The 27,500-nt window shown below is 45.3% G+C and overlaps 1 protein-coding gene across 5 annotated transcripts in view; it reads right to left on the reverse strand.

Moving 5' to 3' along the window:
• Positions 1 to 27,235, reverse strand: part of LOC138212684 (leucine-rich repeat and fibronectin type III domain-containing protein 1-like protein) — a 255,155-nt gene extending 227,920 nt beyond the window's left edge. For all 5 annotated transcript variants that reach the window (XM_069173171.1, XM_069173172.1, XM_069173169.1 and 2 more), the window contains exon 1: positions 25,728 to 27,235. The gene's annotated coding sequence lies outside the window, so the exon portion shown is untranslated. The remainder of the gene's footprint in view (positions 1 to 25,727) is intronic.
• Between the last annotated feature and the right edge of the window lie 265 nt (positions 27,236 to 27,500).

A 27,500-nucleotide genomic window follows, 5' to 3' on the forward strand; every position in this document is an offset into this window, starting at 1 on the left:
TAAGAGTGGAATTACGAAACCTGAAACAGCCACGCTGGTTTCACAATCCGAAAACCCAGAAAATTAAAAAATGATCATGTATGTGACTGTTTATCAATATTCATATTTTAGCATGGGCAGTTTGGCAGGAATATTTGGTTTGTGATGTCACACTAAGCCCCGCCCACTGGTCGCTGATTGGTCCGTCCTTCAGAGCGGCTGGAGCAAACCTTCATACGTACAGGATTTCCACTACAACCACAGAGAAGTCTGAACTGACCCTCGTCCACACCAGAGCACCAAACCTGTTTCAATCTGCTGCTGAATAGTTCCCAACAAATGCACTATTTCCTTCTTCTCGTGCAACATTTGCTGAAAAAAACTCCACAAACCACATCAGAGAACGACGGCAACAAAGTTTGAGCTGCTCTGAGTTCGTCGGTGAGCTGAGGTCTTGTCAATCAATGTGGCAGTCGGCAGTCAGCATCAATCCTGCTCTGAATTTTGTTGAGGAAGCGACCTTTTTGTTCACCTTTGGATCAGGGATTGATTGTTTGATTCAAAGCCGTGGATCCTGGGTGAATACCGCAGCGCAGGCAGACAGAAGAGCTTCGGGGGGAATAAATCTGGAGGTGTTCGTCGGCTTCCAGACATGACAACCCTTCTGCCCTGATCTGAACCGCTCCAGATAACAGGTGACTACTTCTGAAATAAAATACAAAAATAAAAAGACAGGGAAGGAGCCGCAGATATAAAAAAGACGAAGAAACCAAACAAAAAAAATTCACAGGAAAACAACAGTGAGAAGGATGAACACGGAGACGAAGGAAACAAGCAAGTCGTTCAAGCCGAGTAGTGAAATATTCTCTGATTTCAGTTGCTCTGTGAAGATTTGCTGTTTTCTTCATTTCATACCTTCGCAAATTGACTTTCTTTTGGTTTTGGACTGTTGGTCTTAAGACAACAAGCCAATTAGTCCCAAATACTGTTCACTCTAAAAGATTGAAAGATGAGGAGTCATGCCGACCCGGTGACTCCATTTCCCCGGCGGAGCAGCTGGTCGTTCAGTCCGTCGCTGCCTTCCTCCCGTTTACAGCTCACGGTGTCTATCGGCGTCTCCAACCATTGATTGATCCGAACATCGGAGGTGTCGGACGGGCTTTGAGGTCAGATACGTTTTTCCACACCAAAACTCAGAGAACCTCTCCCGGAGCGGACTCTGGGCATCGAGGGGGATCATCGCTTCGAAACAGAAAGGGGACAAGCTGAAGAAAATGATCCCTCCTTTAAAATTAGGGAGCTAGAATTCAACTTCAGGAGTAAAAGGTCCAACATTGCGCGGTCGGGAGCTCCTGGAGCTGCAGCGGAAACATGGCGGTTTATATTTAGAGCTTTTTTTTTTCATTTTTACCAAAAAGCAAAACAGAATTGGATCTCAAGAGATGATGCTGCTGAGTTATAAGGTCAAATAAAAACACTTAATATTCCTCCGCTGTGCCTGTTTATCTGCCTGCAACTCGGAGGAATCGCTGCGTTGTTTTCAAGGGCAGGTTGGAGCTGAACATCGGCAGCAACGTGCGCTAAATAACCACCGGACACGAGCCTGAACGCAGCCTGCTCGGCTCGGTGGTCGCAGCGGGCCGGCGCTCAAAGACTGATTAAAGACGAGGATGCTTTATTAGCCCCCGCGCCTCCATCGCAAACACATCAGCGGATCAGAGTGTGGACTCGGGCTAATGTGGAAACACATTAAGGTGCAGTTTAACCCTCGTAGTTGTATAAAAAGAGATGAACATGACCGCCGGCCGGGGGGAGAAAGGTAGACGCTATTGATCCGACAAACAACCTCCATCGGTCTGCAACTAACAGTTAGTCTTTGAGGGCATCTTCCACCGACACCCTGCTGACTGATGCTTCTCCAGCGAAGGAAAGGCCGTCTTATCGATCAACCCCCCTCCCACAAAAAAAAAGTGAGCACTCACAACTTCTCAGCACTCACAATATTGTGTCTGAGAGCTGTAATTTAATTTCACCTGCTTACTGTGCAATAAAAGGTGGGACGAGCCGCGGAGTCCATTACAAACTACGACCAAGACTTTGGAGCAGTTCAGGAAACGAGTTCGTTTAATAGACGCAACGCCTCGTCTCCACCAGGAGAACCCTCCAGTTGGTCTGACAGTCCGTCGGGTTTCCCGCCCGCTTGTTGAATGACGGAGGACAGAAATGATCCGAGCTGTGAACTCGACGAGCGATCTGAAACACAGCAGCCCAGAGAGGTAACGCTCCCGGCTACCGATGACCTCCGACCCCGCTCACATCCATCTCAGCAAAAATCTTATGAAAGAACAGAAAAAAAACATCTAGTTTCAGTGTGTTGTGAAGAATCTGAAGCATCGTGATATTTTATTTCTCAAAACAATATTCCTTTACATGCAGAGATTCGTTTCATTTCCTCTGCTTTGATTGGTTCCTCCAGAAATATGTGTTGAATGAACATGAATTAAACAGCCTCTAAAGCTCTTCTGTTGACAGCTGATGTCGTCCTTGTTTCTATATTCCAGTCACAGACGGTCTGTTCTGGAAACATACGCAGCTTTTAGGACCTTTTAGGACCTTTTAGATAATAAAAGATGAATTAAAAGTCTGTTCTCTTTTTCTTTATTTGTTTCTTAGAAGTCTTAAATATAAAATCCTGGAGGGACTGATTACAGGGACTGTTATAAATACAGAACTGTTCTGACTGCATTCAAACCTCTTTCACTCAGATTTTATACATTTAACGGCGTCTTGATCCGACGATACTTTTCCTCGACTCTGTGGCCTAATGACAGATATCGTATGGACCCTGGTCCTCGGTGCTCTCTGCCTTAGGATGCATTTAAAAAGCTCGTCCAATCATTCTGCCACATGTAAGCGGTCTTTTAACATGTTTGGTTTAGACCGAGCTGACGAATGCTTCAACGCTCTCTGCACCTCCTCGTCATCGAGGAGTGGGAAGGAGAGGCGTGCAACGCCTTTACCGCAGATACTCACCAGACAGAAGAGAAGTTAAAGAATAATACCAGATGATGCCGGGAGCGTTCCTCTCAGTAGGAACCCAACAATCGCTTTCCCGCCTCATCATTTGTTCTCAGACATTTTGCAACGCAAACATTCAGCAGATGATTGACAGTAAACATGAAGCTTGTTTGAGCTGCGTTCACACGTCCGGACCGCTCGCTGAAACCCGGGAAGTTCTTTGAATGGATGCAAAACACCCCGATCGCTGTCGTCCTCCGTTTACTGTCCATCACCCGACACCCGAAGGCAACGTCTCCCGTCACACAAATAAACCTGTTGTCATCTTTTCTATTTCACTCAAAGCAGGTCACAAGTTAAACTCCATGAAAGTCTCGAGTCTCCATTTTATTCTGTTCCCTTGAAGGGATATGCGAAATGAAAAACAACAACGTAACGCCACTACGTTGAACTACAGCACAATTACGTCTGTTTTCTGTTTTGTCGATGTTCTTGGTTAAATAATAAAGATCACCTGATCATGTTTACTTTTGGAAAACGAAATGAAAAATCTCACCACACACACGAGGCTGAAGATGTGAGCACCGAATCATGAACGTAAAACTTCCCACGCTGAACATCGAGTGTGAACATAATCCGGGCGGCGACGACATTTTCCCACCGCAGCGTAATCAGGAACGTGAATTTGGGTCATTTAAATGTAATTTCTCAGAGCTGTTTGTTTGGAGAGCGACGAACTCGTCACGTCTTCAGCTGAAGAGATCGCCTCAAACCTTCAGAGCTTCTGACGTCCGAGAGCACTTTGCCCCCCCCAGCCTCCTGGAATAATGAGTGAGTAATGAGGCTCTCCGGGGACCCACGGAGATAAACCGTGGGGCTCCTCAGTGCTCACACACCAACTCACCTTCACTCTTTACATTTCATGATGACCTGAAACATGAAAGTGTCGAGGAAAAGTCCAGAATTTGCATCATATTTAAGTTGTAATTTGAAAGTATTTAATGATCGGTGCTTCGGGGTGAGCAGGTTTATTTGAATGAGTTATAATCACAGCTGCATTAAACAAACACGGAATCTAAAGCTGGATTTCACCTTTTTTTTTTTTCTCTAATTTAAAATCTTTGAAGCGACGATATATATTTAATAGCTGTAAATGTAGTAAAGCTGTCTGTCGGGGATGAAGCTGATCATTTCCTGTCTTGTTTGTACAGTGTAGGTGGAGTTATGGGATGGAAGACTTCCGGTGGAGAAGACAACGTGTGTTTTTGGCTGCGGAGCGTTCAGATGCCTCGAGCGGAGACACGGCGGCTACAGCCAAGTGATTCACGCTGGATAAAAATACAAACTTCACTTTTTAAATGTAGGACAGACTAGATATCCTACTGGCCTCCTCCAAAGGTCAGTCAGCTGCAATTCTTGTGTATTTCAAAACTGGACGACCTCCATCTTTAAAACGCTGAAGTATCGCAGATCGTTTCAGCACGTTGGACCTCAGCGTTCAGGAACAATTCAGTTCACACACACACGCCATCCGACCACGTCATAGATAATTCAATCCATGGCCGGGAGGGAGGGGGAGACGGGGGAGGGGGGGGCTGACATGGTGCCAGACTTTGTGTTCCCAAACAAACGCAAGTACGACGACAGGAAGTCTGGAAATGTGCGAGGCAGTTGTCGCCTCTCATTTGCCGTTCGTGCGGTCGGAAGCCGCTCGGCGAGTCGATGGCGGCGCTTCTCCTCCTCTCACTTCACTTCACCGTCTCACCGTCTGAGAGACGGATGGAGGACCGCAGGACAGAGGACGGAGCAGAGGACGGAGGGAAAGACGGACACAATCAGAGCGGAAGAGCAGGCCGAGGTGGAGGAGCAGGTGACGGAGATCAGGAGAGAAGGTGTGTGTGTGTGTGTGTGTGTGTGTGTGTGTGTGTGTGTGTGTGTGTGTGTGCGTGTGTGCGTGTGTGCGCGTGTGTGTGTGTGTGTGTGCGTGTGTGCGTGTGTGCGTGTGTGCGCGTGTGTGCGTGTGTGCGTGTGTGTGTGTGCGTGTGTGCGTGTGTGTGCGTGCGTGCGTGTGTGCGTGTGTGCGTGTGTGCGTGTGTGCGTGTGTGCGTGCGTGCGTGCGTGCGTGTGTGTGTGCGTGTGTGCGTGTGTGTGTGTGCGTGTGTGTGTGTGTGTGTGTGTGTGTGTGTGTGTGTGTGTGTGTGTGTGCGTGTGTGTGTGTGCGTGTGTGTGTGTGTGTGTGCGTGTGTGTGTGTGTGTGTGTGTGCGTGTGTGTGTGTGTGTGTGTGTGTGTGTGTGTGTGTGTGTGCGTGTAGACTGTTGTTGTTGAGTGGTTTTCTGCTGCTCGTCTGTTACTCAAATGTTCATCTTTTCCAACGTGGATCTGTTGAGCTGGATAAATGATGAGAGTCTTTATTTAGATTTTTAAGAACCTTCCTTTTAATCACCGCTAAAAGAAATACAAAAATAAAAATAAATAAACAAGGCTGGTTAAAGCACTAACTTCCTGTTCAACTACCCTAAAAGAAAAAAAACACTTTTCAGAGGAAATTTGTCATTAACACCAAAAGGAGAAATGTAACATCTGTGCTGCTTTTTCAACCGAAGCTTGTAATACAGCCGTTAGTCCACCAGGGGAAACTGTGTCAGTCCTGTGTTTGTTTGATCCAATCACACCCGACGTGGACTTCATCAGGAAGGTCCAATCCAGGAGGTGAAAAGTTTGTTGTCTCGTTTTTGTTCCTAACCACGTGGGTTTTGTACGTGGTTCTGTTTTCCTTTAAAGCGCAGCGTGTAACAGACACGCTGCCGGAGAAAAGCCAAACGTGCGATAGCTACGCCTGCTATAGTCTCGGCGTGACAATAACACATTTCGCTTATATGGGCGGGCGTGTCTATTACACGCTTTGTCGTGATACCGAGTTGAAATAAATAACAGATAACGGGGGGAAATGGTGTAAAACAGAAAAGCTGCAAATACGAAGTAATTTCTTTGATGTTTCAGAAGTCGTGACTATAAAATAAAGAACAAAAAGTATTGAGCCATCGTCACCAATTACCTTTTAGGTCTCCTGTGTTACCGTTCTCCATCTTCCGTCATGATTTATTCAGGGAGAAAAAAAGGCAGTTTCTTGCACATTAAAGTGAATCCTTATCCACTGGATTGAATAAAGTGAATTAAACTCTGTTGGACTTAATCTAATGAGATTAACAAGGCATTTCTAATCCACAAACACCCAGGACTTTACAGCTGAAGAAAGCCCTTTTCTTTTTCTTTTTTTTCAGCAAAGCAGCCTTGAAGACGATTTCACTGCACTGAAAAATATCTTTACCTCAAAGTGACTTTCATAGTCAGCATCTAAACGGTTCATCCTGTGCTTTACAAATGGCATTGGATGGTAACGTCTATGATAATACCTTTAAAATGTCTTCTTTTACTCAAACTTTGACTGTAATCCTGTCAGATCTGTCTGTTGGCGGTTTTTTACGAGTGAAGCCTGAATATCACCGAGTGTACCGACGGTGTTTTATCTAATACGATCAGCAGCACTCCGTCTCCTCCTCGAGCCGCCTCCTCCACCGTCACCGAAACAACATTAGCATTTTTATGGCACAGCCGCGGTACACAAATGTCATCATGATTTCTGATAGCGGCTTATATTACTCTCGTTAAGGCGTCGGGCTTCAATAACACTCTCCCTGGATGGAAATATAACCAATTGATGTACTCTTTGTATTCCATCACGGGCAAATAAATTCAGGGCCGTGAGTCAGTCAGCTGATATCAACAACCGGGTGATGAGTGTATATCAGGAAAACACAAGGTCACAGGTTAGATGGAATTGAGTAGTTTATGCTGCTATCATCTGGTCAAATAAAATGTAGTTTCCCTCGTTTTTTTAACCAGCACCTGGTATCAATTCGACGCCACGTCCAGGAGGTGGCAGTAATGCACCTAAAAGCTGTTTGCTGTAAGATAAGAAAAGAAGAAGAGCACGTTACTGCTGGATGTCAATAGAAACGTGAGTGGAGCAACGAGATCACACGCTGCAGTGCTGTAATTATGACCAATGAGTATATATGTATATATATATATATATATAGGAGGATAATCAAAAAAAAGACTGTGATTGGTTCTTAACAAGGCTCCATTGATCCTCCTGTTTCATTATCTCCTCGCTGCTCCTCTGTTGCCATCTTGACCTCTAACCGGGAAGGTTTCCCCTCCTGTAATTATCTCCGGCCCGAGTGGCCAGATAGGAAACACGCAGTGAAACGTACGGATTACGGTTGGGAAACCAGAGCAGGTCTTCCTGCATGTGTGCACAACACTGAGACAACACTGCTGGAACGTGAGAGCAAGGAAACGCAGAGGTCGGGACGCTGCATGAAGTGAATGGAATCAGTTTTTAAATGGAAATTCACAATTATTTCCCTGTTAAACTTAAACAAATGTGTTCATAAAGAGTTGTTACATGATTTGTGTTTTTTCTATAAAATATAGGGAACAATGAGGCTTATTCACTAATATCTTATTAAAATTTGTTTTAATAAAGGTTCTGAGGAAAGTCTACACCAGATTCATGACATGACCTTAAACTATAGCTCTTATAAGAATGAATCTCATTGTCCTTTTGAATTAAAAGTGTCTGATGGTTGTTCCTAGTGAGCACGAAGAAAGACTGCAGATTAGAGACAAACGGAAACGATGCCGACAAGAAAACCTAAAGATGGTGGAGCACCGGACTCCAGGAAGCTGCAGCATAAAAGATACAAATCATTATTAGGAATGCAACACATGACACGTGAGCTTTAGAAAAGGAGACGTCTGCTGAGGAAGCTTCCGACTTTTCCGATTCCCTGAATGTGTAGTTTTGGTGCTCAGTGCAGCAGATGGATGGACTCGTCTTCATCATGGAGGTCATCCTTGTTTAATCTGTTGTTAAATGTAAAAAGCACCAGCTGACATCAAGTCTTCACTTTCCAGACGATATTTCTCGATAACGTCACCTGATCTGAGAACAGATCTCAGAATGTGAATCGCTGAGTTCATGCATCGTCTCTTTTAAACGTTTCCTTTCTTGATTAAGTTGCCGTCGGTGTCGGCGCTACTCGGGGAGTCATTAGTTAGAGGTGAACGGTTGAGCAGCTCCAGGCCCCAAATGAGCTGCAAACTGAATGTGAAATTAACACCGGTTCCACCCTGAGTGCTACCAACCACTCTGGCAAGTCACCAAACAAATCCGCAAACAAAACAACAACCGTTTCTAGAACAAGCAACATTTCTCCACCAACTCTGGGGTTGAAGGCGAGTTCAGCCTCGGGAACTAAAACTCGGTTTAGGTTGTGCAGATGGTTTAAAGAAGCCGAAGGACTGTTGAGGAGACCAGATGGAAACCACAGTTCTGGTGAAAAAAAGGTTTTACATTGACGGAAAAACATAAAATAACACACTACTTCTGCCCTTCACGAGAAACATCCTCATTCATCATTTAAGAGGTTGAACAACCAACCAACGCTGTTAGATGATTGTTTGGTCGTAGCGGCGGCTCTCAAACAATATCACCAAATATCTGGGTACTTTTGGGATAACAATTACAAAATACAGAAAAATATCTGATATTAACAAAATAAAGACGCAAAGACGACAGTCAGGAAGTTCTGAGTGGAACTCCTTCAAAATAAAAGAAGACGAGGTGCCAGTCCTGTTAAACACGGGGAGAAAACAAAGTGATACGATAACCGACAAATCGTTGTGATGTTGTTGTAATATGACGCTCAACGTCAACCAACAGCCTCGAGCTGCAGAGACAGGAAGTGTTTCAGAGAGGATGTTTTTTAAGTCTCACTCCGACCTGTTACTTTAAATTCATGAGCATGAACTGTGGATTATTGTTGACCCAGAAACCAAACATGGGAACCTCTGCCAACACAAACACACCACAACAACACACTGAATAATACTGGAATATTTGGAGACAGCCCTGTTCTTTTGTCTTCAGGTTGATCCGGCCCAGACTGGCTGCCACTCCAGAGACATTAGTCACATAGAGAGGTGAGCGTGTCCTCACCCCCTCCCCCACCTCCCTCAACCACCCCCCACCCACCCACAATGAGTTGTAAGGTTTTTCTAATGGGGTCAGCCGGCTCTGGTCTCATTCCACAGGCTGAGAATTATTTCTAGACGGCACCGCAGACTCTATCTGTCCAAACAGCCGGAGCTATTTCTGCCCACGCCGTCACGCCCGACAGATTATTACCGCGGCTACACTCAGGAACACACATCAAGGATTTATACAAAATAAAAAAAACACAACAACAACAAAAGCACACAAACAGTCGTTGCCATGAATGATGCTGGTCTCTGCAGGATGGAGCATCACATCCACACTCAAAGGATGAGAGCAGAAGCACCTTTATGAGGAGGTGTGTTTTTCTGATGACATCGGCAGTAATGAGAGGATCTTTAACCTCCCGCTATAATGACAATCATGATGGCTGAGGAGTGGAGACGAGGAGACGAGGAGAGAGGGACGGCACGGCGATGAGAGTAATGTCTTCCACCCGAGAGGTCGGGTTGAGAGCGGCGGGACACTGAAGGATGAGGAGCCGGAGCTGGAGGAGGAGGTGATGCAGGGGTCAGGGTGAGGCGAGGAGGAGATGTTAAAGGGGGTAAATGTGAGGTGGAGGATGCTGTGTGGGAGCGTGAAGGATAGGAGAGGCACGAAGGGCGGTGGAGATGAAGGACTGATGGATGGATGGAGGGAGGTTAGAAGGCTGTGGGGGAGAGGAGGGGGGTAACGGTGGAAAAGATGGAGGTGGTGAGGCAGAGGTGGAGGACAGGATGGACAGGTGACGGGACAAAGAGGGAGATAATGGAGAAGACAGACATCAAGAAGAGAAACATCATGAAATGTCATTCCACATGAAAAAAGTGAAGGAAAAGAGGAGAAGAAGAGTTGAAGAGGAGCGACAGGAAGGATGAAGGTGGCAAATGAAGGAATGGATGGAGGGTCAGAGAGAGAAGGAGTCACGGATGAGGAGGAGCCGATGAGGACAGGATGGAGGAGAGGTGTGGATGAACAGGCCAGGATGGCTCGTTAGCAACAATAACTCCTCATTTAATCAGAAAGTCTCCTGTTTTCATCTCCAAATAAAACTCTGTTCACCAGAGAAACAGGAAGTCACGGGTTTGTAGGAAATGATCTTCACATTAAAATGATGTGATTAAATGTTTGTGATCAAAGGAAGTGATTCCATATTACTGGATGTTAAATGAGTTTCCTCCACACGTCCAGTTGTCAGAGACGTCTCTTTGTTTGTTTCATCCAGCAGGTCTATGTGTTAAATGAACATGAATTAAACAGCATCTAAAGCTCTTATTTTGACAGCTGATGTAGTCCTTGTTTCTATATTCCAGTCACAGACGGTCTGTTCTGGAGACATACGCAGCTTTTAGGACCTTTTAGGACCTTTTATCTCCAAGTTCAATGAATACATATATTAAAAAAATATATTTCTGTCAAGTGCAGCATGATTATAATCAAAGGAAGTGATTATATATTTATTCCTTTATGAGATAGTGTTTAAAAAATAAAATAAAAAAAAAATCACATTTTTCTTTCTCGGATTCCAATTTTTTCGAACTCCCTCAATTTTAAAAACTCTCCGAGGACAAATTACTTCGCAATTTTTGGGAAAATCATCCTCAAAAATCAAACAACTTTGATCGCAACACAAAAAAGCGGAGTGAAATGATTTAAATGAGTTGTGATGGCATTTTACTCACTGACTACTGAGATTTAGTGACTTAGCAGACAACTTCTTCCTGATTCTGCTGACGTTGACTTCTGGGTAAACAGAACATTTCCATTACTTTTTCACACACTCCTAATCTCCACCTCCCATCTCCGTCTGAATTTTCCTCTTCACCCTTCAAGTGATCTGAAACACTTCGACACAGATGGCGAGCGTCGTCCCGAACAGAAGCAACAAATCCACCATCGCACCATCACGGCTCCTCGAGAGGAATAATCAGAGCGAGGGACGCTTCAAACCCTCCAACCGGAGCGCTTCCCCTTCCTCCGCCTCTCCTCCTCACGCTCCTCCTCACGCTCCTCCTCACGCTCCTCCTCGATTAAATACGTTACATTACGCTCATGTTACGTCAAAGAAATCGATTCAGGTACTTGTGTGATATTTCTTTAAGACTTAACGGGGATCTGATGCTGTCATCTCCGTGTCTACAGGTATATTTTCTTCACAATTACAGATCCTCCGGTGTTATTAATGTGAGACTGGCTGCTCCTCTCGCCGTCCCAGATTCTGGTGTCACCATCTGTTTTAAAAAACCTTCAGCGTGTACGACACCTGTGAATCCTCTCGCTCCGAGGTCCTCAGGGAGCTTCGCTCTCCGTCTCCTCTGAGATGCAGTGAAGGGAACACGCCTGATGATGGATGACCTCTATCAATTTTTCGGGTCGTGGGCTAGAGGACGGAGGAGCGACGGAGGGAGAAGGAGGAGGCGGAGGAGGAGGTGGGAGTAAGTTCACCGCTAAAGGAGGCGTTACAGAAAACTTTTCACTCTCATTCAGAAATAAATGCACAGAACAAGAATAAATAAGCGAGCGTGCATCCGGACATAGATGTTTATTTTACAGCAAACGGTTCTGTTGGAGGGAAAGAGAGTGGAAATGTTTTAGCCATCCATCAGTGAGGTCATCAACCATCAGTGAGGTCATCAACCATCAGTGAGGTCATCAACCATCAGTGATGTCATTGTTGGTTTGTGAACGTTATGAATCCTCCAGTTCAGATTCTGTCCGTCACCATCTTTGATAGTTCGGAGCGGTTTGGAGCAGGAAGTGACCATATTTGGACGAGCTGGGGGAGGAGCCAGCGGTGGATCTGACTGATCTGATTGGAAACCTGACGATACTACGTCCCGCCCACCGGTAGCTGTAACCTGACTGCACCGCAGGCCTGTCGATTGTTCATCATGACATCTTTAATGTTGTCTGAAGTCTGCAGCGTTCTTGTTCGTTCCAGTGCTCATCGTTCAGACGGTAACGTCCACCTGCAGCGTGAACCCTGCCGGCTCCACACGGGGACACGCAGCAGTTCAACAACACGCACGGGATTAAAACTAGATTAAAACGATGTGTTTCAGAACAGGTCGTTCCCTACGAGGTGAATCCAGCGTTTTAATCACAACCTGCCGAGGTGACACCGATGTCCAGAACAGACCTGTGATTAATTAATAGACGGTAATTAAGTCACCTCTTTGAACTAGCAGAGGTGGATCTGGACATGTCCTGAACCCCCACCTCCTCCCACCTCCTCCCTCCTCCCCCCCTCACCCACAGACCTCAGACCCAGCCATTAGTGTAAAAATAGTCATTGATGTTACGCTGCGACAGTTAGGAGCACAGCAGCTCGTACCGATGAGACGTTCGGTGCTCAAACTCTGCAGTCCGTCTCTTCAGTTTGACTTTACTCACCGTGAAGTCAATTTAAAATGTGTTTTAAATGTAATCATTTCTGAACGCCGTGGCGTGGAAGTTGTTTTTTCATTGTGCAGTTTTGTAAAAAAGAAAAATAAAGTACATCCTCCAAATTGCGGTTCCGGTTCAAGAAATCACAGCTTGTTTTTGTGTACAAAACACAATTTCTCTGAAATTGCAGTGTGCAAAAAAAAAGAAAAAAAAAAAAAAGACTTTCTTTTCTTGGTGACTGAATATAAAAAGAAATTTTTGCTTTAAAAACTGTTTCTCCAAAGTGGTTAGAGATTCTTTTTCTTGGTGTTAGACGTGTGGAAACGTTTGGAGACGTTCTGGTGACAGATGGGATTGTGGATTGTGTGCCGGGTCGCTGTCGTCTCCATGGTGACGGACGTAACCTCCTCAGCGCTGCTGATCCGTTTCAGGGAGCTGATGGCCTGCAGCGAAATCTCTGGCTCATGTGTATATATATATATACACTGTGATCTATATTAGGGAAAGACTCCAGTTATATTTAATGACATTTTTTTTGGGAGGGTTTTCACGATGAGGCTATATGTGCCTTTTTTAAAAAAACAATTATTATTCATATTTTGAAAAGCTTTTTGATGAATTGGTTGATTAAATAACAGTAGTTTTAAAGTGATCATATCAACAGGTATCAGATTACACCTCCACTGGCTGACTTCTCTCCGCAGGCCGCCATTAAACGTGAAGGAGCTGCGAAGTGCTGCTGACGTTAGAGGAATCTCCTCCTGCACGGCGAGTCGTCTCAACGACGAGACTTCTGGGAAGTCGAGGAGCATCTTTGTGTGACAGCGGGGGGGCGGGAGAGGGGGGGGCAGAGAGTTTTAATGGCACTCATCATAATGCCATCTTTAAACATTCATGAGCCACCTTACTATATGCATTACTGAATATTTTAAAAGCCACTTTTTCCAGTTGATGTGATCCGTCGGAGGCGAGCCGGCGGACGGCTCGGTGGAAAAGGTGCCGGCGTGTTCGCGTGCGACTGTTTGAAAGCATTTGGGTTTAAAGTGAATGCAGTTAACACGCTGCTGCACTCCCGGCGCCACAAACGTCTCTTACATAATGCTGGATAGTGTTTTAAAATGTATATTTTAGATATTAAGATTTATTTTTCAGGGTTGTTCATTTTATCTGTTGCTTATTTTGATTAGTTGTACATACAGTACTTTGTGGGGAATGCTGTGTTGCTCATTGATGCTGATTGTATTTAGACATGTTTTTATAAAGCTGCTTTGCTTGATTTTAAATCCTCCACTGACCCAATCACTTCTTTTGAATTTGCATGAACAACCGGCCATTAGTAAAGAGCCCTTTTCATATGAAGCGCTAATCAAAGTGAAGAGTTCAGCTGCATAAAAGGCTGGAAAAAACTAAAACATGGAGTTTGCCCCGACGTTTGTTACGTGTTTGTTACGTGTATTTCTTTTGCCAACTAAACCTTTGTGTCGAATGGACAGGTTGTTTCACTTTTTGCATGTATCTCCATTTGACTGAAATTTGTCCAATCCCTCTTTTGTTTCCCCATGACATCGTTTTGGGTTCATTTGAGTCAAGAATGGAAGTTTTGTTTCTGTCAAATTCAACCTTGTTTTTTCTTCCAAAAAGTCTGTTTGAGCAGACGAGATGACCAACCACCCAGAAAATGTAGCTGTAGGTTATTTCACATCTACATCACCGCCTCAGTGAAGACCAAACAGCTTTCAGATGAGCATTCATTGGCCGTCCTGCTTCATGAGGCGTAATACAGACTGACGGGAGTCTGACAGACTGTCTGTTGTTCCTCCGTGTGGCGAGAGTCTACAAGGACGAGAACTTCAGGCTGCAATATTCTTGGTGAAGAAATGTGATGTCTTGGTATTATGGGCAGCTGTGATCCTGTTTTAACTGCTCTGTTGGAAACCAGCAGGACTTTTGAAGGTTTTTGCTGTTTTCAAGTCAGTTTTGGTAAAAAACAAAAAATCAACATGAAATTTATTTTTTTATTTTTATTTTTTACCAAAAAATGACATTTGGTTCCGTTGCTGCACCTGAAAATCAGCTTTGTTTCCCCACTAACTTAATATGACAAACTATATATTTGGATTGAGACACAAAGCAGATTCATGACAGGCCTGCGGTGCAGTCAGGTTACAGCTATCGGTGGGCGGGACGTAGTATCGTCAGGTTTCCAATCTGATCAGTCGGATCCAGCGCTGGCTCCTCCCCCAGCTCGTCCAAATATGGTCACTTCCTGCTCCAAACCGCTCCGAACTATCAAAGATGGTGACGGACAGAATCTGAACTGGAGGATTCATAACGTTCACAAACCAACGATGACATCACTGATGGTTGATGACATCACTGATGGATGACGCCTGAGTGGACGGTACAGTAGAGTTGACTGTATATCAATATTTATTACTGAATACAGTATTGATATCCAAACTACAAGTTAAAAGTTCAGGCTGTTAACTGGGAAACATTTCAAACACGTATATGTGTGTTGAGAAACGTTCTCTTTCTTTGTCCGTTTACTTTCCCGGCTGAAAACAAGCCGCTTATGAACGTGTCTGTAAAGGATCTCTCAGGTCTCCTTCAGTCTCAGATGCACGAACATGGATTATCGCCGCCGTCCTCTAAAGCCTCCGAGTCTCTGAGCTGATGGCAGATAAATTGTTTCTCTGTTTGTTACCTGACAGGAATCAGCTGCATCCAAAAGCCTTTCAATATTTCATCAGTCAATTCTGGAAAATATATTCCATGTATTTATATTTTAATCTCCCTGCGTCTCCACTTTCCTCGCATGTCCCCTCGTCCCCTCGTCTCCTCCCTTCACTAACCCTTCATCTCCTATTTTTTTCCCGTTGCCTTCCCACCCCCCTTCTCTCCTCCTCCCCCGGTCCCCCCCCCCCCCCGTCTCTCCTCCTCCCCCCGTCTCTCCCTCCATATCTATCTGTCAGTGTGTGACAGATTAGCTCTCATCTCACCATTTAATGACCCGGCCTTACATGGAGACGCTCACCCATGAAACTCATTACATCAAACATGACATTCAGCGCTGTGTGTGTGTGTGTGTGTGTATGTGTGTGTGTGTATCTGTGTGTGTGTGTATCTGTGTGTGTGTATCTGTGTGTGTGTGACTGCAAAATAGCCGTCTTCTTTTTTGTTTGTGACACACACACACAGCACCATCGTTATTTTCTTTTCCAAAGGAGGGGTAATTTTATAATTGGCTGTTTGTAGTTCTGACCGACTGGCGTGCACGCATGCACACGTGCGCGCGCACACACACACACACACACACACACACACACACATAAACACACTGTGAATAGGAGTTTATGTGTTTTGTACTCCTCCTGACAAGGAAGTGAAAATCAGTCAATTAAAGAAGTGGTGTTTACTCCCTGTCATCCTTCTGTACTGCGCACACACACACACACACACACACACACAGATACACACACACACACACACACACACACACACACACACACACACACAGATACACACACACACACACACACACACACACACACACACACACAGATACACACACACACACACACACACACACACACACACACACACACACACACACACACAGATACACACACACACACACACACACACACACACACACACACACACACACACACAGATACACACACACACACACACACACACACACACACACACACACACACACACTCAAATGCTCACAAAACCCAAATCACATTCAATTATCAGCAAAAATATGAATAGATAAAAGATTTTGGGCACATTGAGACATGCAAAACAAACACTGATACAAGGAGCCTCACACACACACACACACACACACACACACACACACACACACACACACACACACACACACACACAGATAGGGTCTATTTTTATCTCACCGCTGACAGCCCCCTGTCCCACTGTTCACACTAAGCTGAGCCACGTAATTGGCTTCCATTTCTCCTCTCCCTCTGCTTCTCACTGTCGATCCCCAGCTTTAATTCTTCTCTTCGCTCCCTGCTCCTCCTACTCCTCCTCCTCCTCCTTCTCTCCCTCCTCCTCTTCCTCCTCTTCCTCCTCCTCCTTTGATATCCCTCCATCCTGTACTTTGTGGGAACCCCGGTGAGTTTGTGCGGTCGACGCTGAAACCAAGCTTCCATTTTCTGTCTCAGCGGGAGGGCTGAATCACAGTGTGTTTACTCGGATGGAGGAGAGTGGGAGGGGAGGGAGGAGGAGGGGAAGGAGGAGGAGGGGAGGGAGCTTTAAACAATACACAGACTGACATTTGAACAACTAAAATGATGATTATATGTAATGTTTTGTTGGATTTTCAGCTTTTTGCTGGTAAAAAGGATGATAAGTGATTCTAAATTAGATTTGTTCAATTCACAGCGAAAGGAACAGAAACCAGATCCAAAATGGAGTCTGCGATCAGATTCACACCTGTGTGCTATTGTTTTAAATGAAGTGAATTCAATTAAAACATCTTATGGGCTGCCCGAGATTCACATAGTGATAAAACTGGATTAGTATGTATAAAGTGAGGTGTTTAAAAATGCCCTTGTAATGTAATGACCGGAGAGGCAGTGTTTCCGAGAGGAGGCCTCATCCATTGCTCACATCAACAATCATGAAACATGAAGCAGGTTTAATCATCAGTTGAGATGTGTCAGCATGTGAACGGCTTCCGCCTCAGCTAAACAAGTTCCACAGGGAAACCCCGAGATTTCAAAACTATTTTAACCCCGTAAGCTCCGGGAAAATTACCACCAACAGGCAGCGAGGTCAATAGGAGGTCAATAGGTCAATAGGAGGTCAATAGGTCAATAGGAGGTCAATATGAACAACTTTGGCTCAGAGACACTGGAGACGGTTCTGAAACACGATAAGCTTCTCTGTTCAGAAATAGCTTCGTTCAGACGGTAAATAACAGCCCGACTGAAGCTGAACGCTGCTGCACAACCTGCAAAACAAACGGCATCAGGAAAGTGTTCAAATCCAACCGACTGCTCCGTCAGCACGTTAACGTCCCAGAATCGGACGTGTTGAACGATTACAGACAATCGTGAAGATCTGAACCCCCAAAATAACAGAGGAGGAAAAGAGTGCAACGAGTTGAGAGGAGCAGACAGCAGCAATCAGCTTTCACAAGAACAAAGAGCGCTGATTTACTACCCTGCTGTGTGTGTGTGTGTGTGTGTGTGTGTGTGTGTGTGTGTGTGTGTGTGTGTGTGTGTGTGTGTGTGTGTGTGTGTGTGTGTGTGTGTGCTCATACTGTGTTTGATGGACAGTGAAATGGAGGGTAAATCTACAGAGGCTTCACCTTACAGCAACCTCCATCTGCCTCTCTCTCACACACACACACACACACACACACACACACACACACACACACACACACACACACAGCGCCGCAGCAGTCATGTATTTCTGCCTGTAAAATCCCAAGTCTTTTAATCTCAAAGGGGACACACACACACACACACACACCACACACACACCACACACACACACACACACACACACACACACACACACACACACACACACACACACACACACACACACACTGTGGCCTTTGGGACGCTCAACATGATTCAGGGGGAGAAGCAGCCCGGCCTTAACAGCACATGACAGACAGACAGAGCTGCATCAGGAGGTCCAGTGTGACGGTCCAGCACATCATCTCTCACACACACACACACACACACACACACACACACACACACACACACACACTCTATGAACTTTAACTCTGCTCAGTTCCACTGACTGGGAGATTAGTTCACTCTTGTCTGTGCATCACTCAGGAATTAGTGAAGAATATTATCTTAAAACCTTCAACTGTCTCTCCAGCAGCCTGAAGCTCAAAGCGTGACTACCTCACATTTTGCTGTAGTGGACGGGCGTGCCTATTTCACACTTTGCCGTGATACTTCTTTAAGTAGTCGCGTGTACAATCTGTCCTTTTTTCACCATTGTTGATGTGATATTCTACTCTGAACATGTGCACCTCCCCCCCTTCCCCCCACACACAGTTATTGTGTTCATTTCCACTAAATCATACTGTACCATCCATCAGCGAGCTGTCAGATATGACCTTCAACTTGAACAAGAGAAGGAGAAACACATAAAGCACAAGAGAGACAACCAGAGGAACACGTCAAGGAACAAAGAAAAAAACAGAAGAAGAAGAAGGGCATGAAGGGAGGTAGATAAGACCGATGACGAAGGAGAGAGATGGAAGGATTGGAGTGATGGACAGTGGTGTGCAAACAGGAAGACAGAGTGAGATGTGATGAGCTTTAGATCACTGTCCTGCTGAGATTAGCGTGCTGACATCCATATTGAATTTACACGGGAGTCGTGCTCGTGGTGCGTCCTCTCCCCGGCCGTCCTCCGGGGGGCGTCACACCGCGCCGGCTCATATTCAATTTAAACTTGACATATTTTACCATTTTCTCATTAATCCCCCGGCTGTCAGATCACACATGTAGATTCACTGCAGCGGCGGGGTGGAGGAACAGAAATGACCCCCTTGTTAAACTTCAGAGTTATCTGCTGCCAGCATTTAATTCAATTTAGACGGAAATTTCTGCCGTCCTGAGAATCTGGTCTGTCGTTTCAAACAAAGACGTGTTCTCCCTCGCGGACCGAAGACAGGAAAGACTTGTTTGCAAGACTGTAAAAAGCACTTAAGATGTTTTGGGGGCTCCTCGCTCACATCTGGTTTAGTTTGCTCTTCAGTCGTGATATCCTTATTCCCAGTCTCCTTGAAATAAAGCAGAGTAAACACAGCTCAGTGTCCGTCAGACCGGTGCAACGACTTTCCACATTTATTCCACGTTTAACTGCCAGACTGCTTTAAAAGGAGAAACACATCATTTTTAAGGTTTTTAGTTTTTTTTCCCTCCTTAACTTGGTACTGTTTCAACACAACAACCAAAAAGCAGCGAGTTTTAGCTTTCACACAACCAGCTGACATTTCTCAGCCGAAAGGAAACAATTCCAAATCACCTTTTTTTTTGTCCAACTTCCTGAATTTCAGCTGAAAGAGCATAAATTATTATTATTATTTTTTTTTTTTTAAATCACAGCAACCAATTAAAGATGTGTTAACGCATCGTCAAAAACAAATCGTCTCTTTGTGCCAACAGATACCTGAACAGATGTTACATGTTTTTTCATTCAATGGCTCCGAGATAATTTCATCCATGATGAATAAAAGTCATGAAACATCTTGACAAAAACAGTTGGTGGGCTTTTAGTTAATCAGTTTTATACCACTGTCAATGTCTTCATCAGCCCGACAGGAACTGCAATCCCTTATTTGGTCAGAAACGTGGGTCACACATCCGCAGTCTATTTCCAAAAGCTTCATCACAACAGTTTTTTGTTTTTTTTTCCTGAGAAAGGCTTTTACAGAAATAAACTGCAGGCAAGTCATGAGGAGGGGAGGTGAAGAAGAGGAGGAGAGGGAACGAATTAACACCTTATCACAGTATTTGTGGCTTGTAAGTGTGGGTGTAAAAATAAAAAAAACATTCAGATTAGCTGGGAAATTGTTATTATTATCATAATAATATTACACAAATGGTGGTTTTCAATCCAGCACTTGACTGTTACAGAGATAAGTTATGATGGAGTTTAAAGTAAAGTGCCAAAGTACACGTCTTTATGTTCAAGATGTGTGAAATGGGAAAGATTGAAGATAAATACAAACCACAGTTCTCTGAGCTTTATGGGAGGAGGAGGAGGATGGGGGAGGGTAGGGGGTGGGGGGTTCTCAAAATTACAGTCATTTAAGTTCCTATTTCTGCGATACTACTGGTCGTGGTGTTAGTGCTCTTGCTGTGTCGGCACATTACTGGATTAAACAAAAACAAACATCTCTTGCGATGTCCTGAAAGCAAGTCAGAGTGAAAAGGAAATGAAATGTGCTGATAGGAAGGAGCTCCAGGGGGTCCAAGCATTTCATTCCAGTCTAATGTGTTTCGTAGAAAACAGTCCACCTGCTGCGCACCTTCAACCAGACAGGAAGTGAAGGAAAAGGGAAAAGGAAGAGAAAGTCAGCCGAGCCGAGGCGAGGCGGTTGGACGGACAGATGGACGAGGAAACAGATGGGTGAGGAGATGGAGGGATTGAGGGTAGAACTCGAGGCCTTGCAGATTAATCCACAGATTAATTCTTTTAACCAGACAGGATGCAGACTTTCCGCTGGAATGTCAATCACACATTGTGATCTGGATATTTGTGACGGCCTCTTACCTGCTCATCTGTCACTGGAGTGGGCGAGCTGTTACGTAATATAACTACTAACGTTTCTGGAGTTAGCTCTCTGCGTGACAGCTTGCAAAGATCAAAACACAACCTCATTCACAGAGCGGGAAAATGAGTCCGACAAAGAGAAGCTCCAAAAGGAAATGAGAACGTTTAAAAGCAGAGAGGTCCGGTCATCGACGCGCTGGATGGAGTCCAGGATGCCAGTTGAACTCAAGGACTTAGAAATATGAAGCCTGCAAGAAGTTCAAAGTCTAAAATAAACAGGGATCGCCCAGATTCAACATCAGATGTAGGACTTTCTGTGAGGAAGCTTTTTAATTTGTGCTCATTAATCCGTCTCAAACAATCACGCAAAACCTCCCGACTTGTGATGACTATTAGTTTTGCATTTTGTAAGCAAGAACATGAGACGGTGAATCAAAACATCATCGGAGGATTAATCGAGGATATAATTATGATCTGCGACCCTAAATAGATGAAACCTCCTTATTTTAGCATCCAGAGGTTTTGCTATCGCCGCATGTTTAACTCAGAAGTTTCAGAGGAGTCTTTTTTGTGCAGTCAAAGAAAGAAGGAACCGAATGTGTCAGAGGTAGAAGAAAGATGGGAAAGGCATCAAAGTATAGCGTGCTAAGAGGAGGTGTGGAGGCGGGGAGGTGCTCTCTCTGTCTCTGCCTCTGCTAATGGGATGTGAAGCACATAGTAATGCTCTCCATATAACAGTCACCACAAAACAACGCACCACTGCAGCCGCATTAACACATTTCAGTCTATTATCACACTCAGCCGCCGCCACCTGGGTTGACTGTTCCTTTGCGTGCCGGCCTGCTTGTTGCTTTTATAAACCTCTTGTTTGCGGTATGAGTAAGAGTGTGTCTGCCTGTCTAACAGCCTGGTGTCTCTGTCACCCTACATCCCTCTCAGCTGCCTGCCTGCCTGTCTGCCTGTCTGCCTGTCTGTCTGCACAGCAAGCTTCTGCAACTGGATGTATTTCATGTATACAACCGCCCATCCTTCTATAACACACGTACTCTGAATTAATTAGGGATTAGAACGTCTCACGCAAAAATAACCAAAGATGTCTTGATGAAATATACAAAATGTTCAAACACCTGCAAAACGAAACACCTATTTCCCCAAATCCTAAAAAAACATCCAAAGTCCAGAGTTCGCGAAGCTCCTGCAAATCTACTGAAACCACAACAACTTCAAATGCATCTTTTTAGGCCCTGAAATCATCATAGTGCTTTACATGTGTACAAACCGTCTTTCTGTTTAAATGAGTTGGAGTTTGACCACATGATGAGGAGACACGACATCCTGAAAACATCCCAGACATTTAAAGTAAGGAGCAGTGGTCAAACATGAGGAAGTAGCCACATTTAGATGTAAAAACTGGGCGCAGATTAGGCCTGCAAGTAAACATTTATAATCTAATATTTGTAAAAATGAAATGGAAATGTTGTAATAGTAGTTACTCTTTTATTGATCAGACTATGAATATTCTCCCTCTTCTAAACCCACCCTCCATGCAGGAGGAGGTCAGAGGTCAGGGTGAGCTGCAACACAGACTCTGATGGTGGTAGGGATTCAGCGTGTCACTCAAGAACAAGTCAGGAGGCAGGATGTTTTACGACATGCCTGTAAAATCTTCCCTGCCTCCTGGCGTGTTCGCTCATTTCATCCCCTGTGACACAGAACGACAAACATCCACCCACTCTGCTTGGTGGAATAGAAGCTTCGTGTTTTGTCTGCAGCAGTTCAGCTGCTCTTCACTTTGACATGGACACCCTGGACGCTCGGTTCAAATGAAAAGAAAACCAGCCTCACTGTGTCTGTGCTGCACGATAAAACTCTACAATTTATACCTTTTATGCAGGCTTACAAATGGTTGTGAAACTGCGTTGCTCATGTACGGCACTTCATGGATTTGCATCTGACCGTAAACAGTCAATAAGTCTTTTGGACCCCTCTGGGGTCATAGGTCTGACTTTTCAAGGTTCTTAAAGCTACTTTGGCTCTAAAACCTCTGTCACACCTCTCTATGAAGATTAACTTCAATTACAGTGGTCTTGAATCTGGTGGACCTCTTCGATTTGTGTAAGAAATTGTTATTTTTTTAAAGCTACTGAATCATTTAAATATGTATACGAGCAGCTTCTGTAAGTTGTTTGTGTTCATGTTCAGACTGTTGGCACAGAATGGAATGACCCATAGCAGGAGAGAGTGAAAAGGAAAAGAAGAAATGTATCTGATAATGGCTGCAACGGATGACCTTGTGTTTCCCCTAGGCTCAGATGGAGACTGTGCAAAGAGGCATCGGTAAAGAGAGTAGGAGCAACTTCAGAGCACTTTGTGCCAGTCTCAGGACATGCACTCATACTGTGGATGATTAGATATGACACAAATGTTTTCCTGTAAAACCCTGTCTTCAGAATATGTCATGGGCTCACTTTTTTGTTTTGTTTCCCATGCTTTGCAAGCATTAAGGATGTTTTATCATAACTACAGTGTCATGTGTGCAGAGTTCATGTCTCGCCTTGTATGTGGAAAACTTAACTTCTATGACTAAATCTATCTCTGAGATACAAACAGATATCTTCAGATAAACTCCACGTTGCTCTCCGTGGTCCTAAACTAGCTCCAGCTTCTATTGCACTGTTCTTGGCTTCTACGGAACTCTCCATGGTCCTGAAACAGCTCAAGGTCCTGCTGCACTGTTCCTGGCTTCTAAGGATCTCTCCGTGGTCCTGAACCAGCTACAGCATCTACATTACACTCTTCCTGGGTCTAAGGATCTCTCCATGGTCCTGAACCAGCTACGGCATCTATATTACACTCGTCCTGGGTCTAAGGATCTCTCCATGGTCCTGAACCAGCGACAGCATCTACATTACACTCTTCCTGGCTTCTAAGGATCTCTCCATGGTCCTGAACCAGCTACAGCATCTACATTACACTCTTCCTGGGTCTAAGGATCTCTCCATGGTCCTGAACCAGCTACAGCATCTACATTACACTCTTCCTGGGTCTACGGATCTCTCCATGGTCCTGAACCAGCGACAGCATCTACATTACACTCTTCCTGGCTTCTAAGGATCTCTCCATGGTCCTGAACCAGCTACAGCATCTATATTACACTCTTCCTGGCTTCTAAGGATCTCTCCATGGTCCTGAACCAGCTGCAGCATCTATATTACACTCTTCCTGGCTTCTAAGGATCTCTCCATGGTCCTGAACCAGCGACAGCATCTACATTACACTCTTCCTGGCTTCTAAAGATCTCTCCATGGTCCTGAACCAGCTACAGTTTCTTATGCATTTTTCCTGGCTTTTAAGGAACTCTCCGTTGTCCTAAATTCCTGTTTAAAATCAAACCACAAACTACAAGCCGTTGTGTTGGAGCTATCCATGGTGCTGACAGTCTGAGCTCACTGCAGCACTATGCCAATGTTATAGCCATCTGTGGTTCTGAAACTCCATCAACTCCCCCTATTGTACTGATCCAATGTTAGTCCTTAGCAGTAAGATCAGTCTTTATCACAGTCTCCACGGGACTCAGAATGCCTTGAAGCTGCTGACTCTGAGTCTGCTTGTCTGAAGCTACCCGTGAACTACAGGCAGCTCCTTCTGATGTCTGTAGAGATATTTTTGGACCGCCCTTTCAGATCATCGCCTGGAACAGAAGCTCTCTCAGTGTGGAGCTGTCTCTTGTTCCTAAACACTCCCTGGCTCCTCGCTGACTGCTGTTACCAAACCATATCTGTGTCCTGTTGTGTGTCCTGCTCTGCTGTGTTCCTTTTCTGTGTGGTATTCAGGACAAACAGTGTAGTCCAGCTTATAAATATCATAGCTTTGTTTGTAAAAAAATAAATAAATAAAAATGTTACATGGTGTTCTGCTTGCACGTTGAATGGCCAGTTATGATGGTTTCAGAGCAGCCCATGTTTAGGCTCATAAATAACGTTTTGGTTTGTATCTAACATATAGTTGGAACAATAAGTTCAACATTTCTTCTTTTGCTATTATTCAACCTCTTCTTCAGCTCCTCCTGCCCTCTCCTCACCTCATCCTTTCATCCTGTCGTGCCCCCCACCTTTCCTCACCTCACCCTCTCCTCACTTGTTATCCTTACTTCCATGGTGATCTCCCCTCCTCTGCCCTTGCCTTGTTCTGAATCCCCTCTTTAACCCTCCCCCCCCATTCTTTCCTCCCCTCTTCTCCTTCCACCCTTCTTCTCCCTTATCCTCTACTCACTTCTACCATCTTTCCTCACCCTTTCCTCTCTCTCTCTCCAATCCCTGTTCCTCTCCTCTTGTGGTCTCATCTCCGAGCTTTCTGTATAATAGATGCGGCTGTAACGCCAGTCAACTGGAGCGGCATGATGAGGCAGCTTTAGAAACAGAGAGCGAGACAGACAGGGAGAGAAAACTCCCCCAAAATGGGTTCTGTTACTGCGCTCCCACACGCGAGCGCGCGCCAAGCGCACACGCACGCACACATTCCCATGCAGGCTCGGCGGGGCTGCCTGCCCGGTCCGTGCATCGCAACACACAAGTGTCCATGTCCATCATGGCTAAATAACAATTACCCCTTCAGCATGTGAAGCAGAAACAGATCCGCTCCAGATTTTGGAGAGCTCTAAATAAATTGTCTGGTGAAAGGCAGAAAGAATCCACCAACACAGGCGCAAAAAGCAGAGCAGTCACAGCGAGCGAGGTTATGGCAGAGCCTAATCAGATTACAGCGATGATTCATTTCCTGGGCACTAAGAATACAACTATTGCTGGCACCGAGATGAGCCTGGCATCCCCGTGGCAGGAGAAGAAAAAAAGAAAAAAAAATCAACTGCATAGCAGAGCTCGGTCCCACCGAGCATCCTCCGCCATCTCACACACCCTGCATTATTAACAGCCGATCAATCAGCCTTACCTTCATCGATCTCCAGCTCTTCTCCTCTTGTCATGTCTCTTTTCTCCAAAATCCCGTCTTCCTTCTCTCCCTGTCGCTCCACTAATGAGTTAAATCACAACGAGAAGCCCCAAAGGCTTGAAAGCAGCAGCTTATCCCAACTCCCGGGCTCCTCTCCTGCGCGGCTCCTCTCCCGCGGAGAGAGAGAGAGAGACAGAGAGAGAGAGAGAGAGAGAGAGAGAGAGAGAGAGAGAGAGAGAGAGGCTATCTCGGTAGTTGGTTTTTGGTGTTTTTTTCTGGGGCTGAATAAACGTGTGTTTGTGTGTACGTGTGTGGGACCGGGCAGCGGTGGAAGCGGAATTGCCGGAACAGACGTGCGCGCAGTCAGGCAGAGGAGGAGAAAAAAAAGTGGGGGTGGAGGCGAACCGGGAATCCAGGTGCCGGTGGTCCTACCGTGCAAACCCACGACAAGCACTCATGTACACGTAGATCCTCCAGAAAGGGTGGGTGGGTGGGTGGAAGGTGTCACGCGATTACTGAAAAACTCCCCGTTAGCCTCCCGGTCGACTCCAAAAGACAAATGAACGTTACTCCAATGGCGTATTTAAAGTAGCAGGGGCGCAGGAGCTCGTGCCATCCGCGGAGATGCGTGTGCAGGTTTGCCTCGAGCCCAGTCCCTCACGAGACGTATCCAAAATGAGCCGAAGCAGAGAAAAAGTGGTGTTGGGAGGTTTTAACGGTTTTAATTCCGGTAACGTTCGTCTCAAGTCCCGGTAGAAATCCGCGCACTGCTCCAAAACCCCAAATACTACCAGAAACTACACCCACCTCCACCGACCGCGTCCTTGAGTGCAGATGCCGGTTTTTTTGGTGTTTTTTTTTTGCTGATCCAGGCACCCGTTAACGGGTTAGTCTGCTCCCCAAAAACCTGCAGCTATTCCTCCTTTAACAAATGAAACAATTTTCACTTTCAAAACATTCCGGTAATGCGCGCGGTCTCCCGTTCGCGGAGGCGGCTGCAGGCTGCAGGCTGCCGGTGGTTTTCCTTTATACCCACAGCGACGAAAGATGAAATCCCGGTCCGGGCGGTGTCCGGCTCTGTCCTCGGTTATCACTAAGAAATCACACCTGACTCCGGTAATCCAACGAGGAGCTCCGAAAACATTTCTTAGGAGGAAAATGCACTTTTGAGGAAAATGACTAATCTGGTGTCGATGGTTTTAAAGCGTTAGTGGAGGCTCGCGGACCCGCAGCGGGCTCTGCGCACCGAGAAGTCGCCTATTGTTAGAGGGGAAAATCAGCCCTCCGTTGGAGATCGTGATAACCCTCGTGCCGTCGAGGCTCCGAAACGTCACATTGTCGGTCAGCTGTCCTCCTTTGTCCGGTTACAATCCTCCGCCACACGTCCCTCTGTCCGCCGCTTCCTTCCCTCCAGCTGCTGCAGCTCGAGACTGGTTTTTTTCTTTAAACAAACGGTTCAAGTTTGAAATTCAGCTGCAAATTCCAGCGCGTGCTTCCCTCCGGTTGGAGGCGACTGTAGGGCGCGAGGATGACTGACGGAAGAGGGAGGGGTGCACGAGAGGCTGCGCGAGGGGTGGAAACAAAAAGACACACCCATCAAGTCATCTATCTATCTATCTATATTATCTATCTATCTATCTATCTATCTATCTATCTATCTATATTATCTATCTATCTATACATCTATCTATCTATCTATCTATATTATCTATCTATCTATCTATCTATCTATCTATACATCTATCTATCTATCTATCTATACATCTATCTATC

Source organism: Embiotoca jacksoni, unplaced genomic scaffold (genome assembly GCF_022577435.1).
Source record: "Embiotoca jacksoni isolate LCO1_2020_lvr unplaced genomic scaffold, fEmbJac1.0.p SCAF_58, whole genome shotgun sequence".
Taxonomy (NCBI): Eukaryota; Metazoa; Chordata; class Actinopteri; family Embiotocidae; genus Embiotoca; species Embiotoca jacksoni.